Here is a 2,885-nt window from a genome sequence, read left to right on the forward strand (position 1 = left end):
ACACACACACACACACACACACACACACACACACACACACACACACACACACACACGTTAGAGATGCTTGCCCATAGTTTCCTCTGCAGCAGCAGCATCTGTCTGGTGTCTGATTTGACAGCAGGGTTTTAAACATCAAGTGTTTTAACCTTTAATCTCATAATTATAAAAAAAAACCCTCTAGTGTTATATTCTAAACTGGAGATGTTCTCACACTGGAGACTCCTTCCATACATATTAAACTTCACCACAGACACAAGGTTCTAAATTGTTTCCATGCAATGTTTGTCGAACACGTCTCTGTGAATGAGCTGTAACCATAGAAACGTAGGAACCAGTGCATTAAACTCAGCCATAATTATAATCAGCAAAGAATCCTCAACTTCCCAAAGGAAATTCAGAGGCTCCCTCTGATGGAAGTTCAAAATCCTCTAGGAAGAACTTCAGGAGATTAGCAAAGCCATGAAAAACCTTCTAGAAGCCCATCTTGAGTTATTGTGACTGCATGTGTTCGGAAACAATGCCTCGTAGAATTGTCTATCTTCACCATATAATCTCACTGTCAGTGCTTATAATGATTTATAATCCCACTCTCAGTGTTTACAATTCATAATCCCACTCTCAGTGTTTATAATTTATAATCTTACACTCCAGTGTTTATAATAATTTATAATCTTACACTCCAGTGTTTATAATAATTTATAATCCCATGCTTAGTGTTTATAATAATGTATAATCCCACTCTGTGTTAATAATGATGTATAATCCCACTCTGTGTTTATAATGATGTATAATCCAACTTTTAATGTTTATAATGATGTATAATCCCACTCTGTGTTTATAATGATGTATAATCCCACTGTCAGTATTTATAATGATGTATAATCCCAATCTGTGTTTATAATGATGTATAATCCCACTCTCAGTATTTATAATGATGTATAATCCCACTCTTTGTTTATAATGATGTATAATCCCACTCTCAGTATTTATAATGATGTATAATCCCACTCTGTGTTTATAATGATGTATAATCCCACTCTCAGTATTTATAATGATGTATAATCCCACTCTCAGTATTTATAATGATGTATAATCCCACTCTCAGTATTTATAATGATGTATAATCCCACTCTGTGTTTATAATGATGTATAATCCCACTCTCAGTATTTATAATGATGTATAATCCCACTCTCGGTATTTATAATGATGTATAATCCAACTTTCAGTGTTTATAATGATGTATAATCCCATTCTTAGTGTTTATAACAATGTATAATCCTACTCTCCAATGTCACCCAGATGAGGGTAAGGTTGTCTTTTCAGTCTGATTTCTCTCATTATTAGGGTTGTCACCCGTCTCGTGAAATACAGAATCGTCCCGTATTTACAGACAAAATGACGCGTCCCGTATCAGATCAATACAGGACGTGATTTGTCCCGTATGTTACATAGGTCACATTATACAGCATCCCATGCACATCACCCCACCCGCATTGTGTGGACGCGTCCTATTCTGCCCCTGATTGGGTAATACTCGTTGCCATCGTTGGTTTGATTGGTTTGTTTTAGGGTTACGGGCCGTGAATCACGGCCAATCAGAGTCAGAGGAGGGCGGGACGCTGCCTCGCTGGGTCTTTTGAGGGAGTGACAGAAAGTCCATATGAAACGATGGCATCTGATACACTGATATACATCCACTGATGTTATTATGTTCATGATGTTCATGGAAGATCTTTTGTAAGTTTGCAAGTTATAATGACTAAGTTATGGATCTGTTTATTTAATAATACGTTAGTAAAATATGGTTCACATCTCACAAGTTCCTCCAAAAGCTTATTTTTGTGTTCTCACTCACACTTTGTTGGTGTATATTTATTATTGTCATAGCTGTGTATTCAATATGACCACTTAAGTTGTGATAGTGAGAGACTGAGTGCATCTGTTCACACTGATTTCACTAGCAGACGTCTTATTATAATGTCCATTGGTATCGATCTTAATATTTTTATGAATACATGTTTTAAGTTATGATATACCGCCACTGACACGCCATCGGGACTGTGGCCATCGTGACCCCGAGGGGTGTGGCCCCCGCTGCGGCAGGCGGCCCTTATTTTTCTGTATTGAAGGTGGAAACACTACTGAAGGTTTGTTCCTCGTTTTCTCTCAGGGAGTTTATGCCTCACTGCCTTCACTTCTGACCCACTGGTTAAGCATAAATTTAAACGAAAAATGAATCCTGAATATAAATATATATATATGTGTGTGTGTCTATAAAGCCGCTTCGGGACAACCTATACTGTTAAAAATGCTACACAAATAAAAGTGAATTGAACTGACTCCATTGTGAACACCAGAAGGAGCTCAGGTCTGGAATAAATAAAGCCAAGAGAGCATGAAGCAGCTATTAATGTAAGCCTTTAGATGAGAAAGGATCCCAAAGTGGTTTTCTATCTGTTGTGCAGGTGTTTTGGTCAAACTCAAGACAAAATCTTCAAACAGAAGAAGAGCTTAATAAGAATCATCAAACCAGCGCCGGCTCAGCGAGGGAGACTCCAGAGTTTCTCTTAATTTCCTGTAGAGCGAAGGAAGCCTTTACAAAGCGAACTCCTCACGCAGGTTGAACTTCTTCCTGGAATTCCAGAGCAGGATACAAGAGGGAGCAGATACAGGAAGTGCTGGAGACACATCAAAGGCAGAGAGGAAATAAAGACTCTGATTATTTTCCTCTAACAGGACGTCCCACATCTCACACCACAGCAGAGAACCAACAACTTTTCATTTAATAAATATTACATCATATACTTACATGTAATGTCTGTGAAGATCTCGCTTACGTTACAGCAACATTCGCTTCGTTAAATTCAACTGAATTCCAATT

The sequence above is a fragment of the Tachysurus fulvidraco genome, chromosome 23 (genome assembly GCF_022655615.1).
Source record: "Tachysurus fulvidraco isolate hzauxx_2018 chromosome 23, HZAU_PFXX_2.0, whole genome shotgun sequence".
Lineage (NCBI taxonomy): Eukaryota > Metazoa > Chordata > Actinopteri > Siluriformes > Bagridae > Tachysurus > Tachysurus fulvidraco.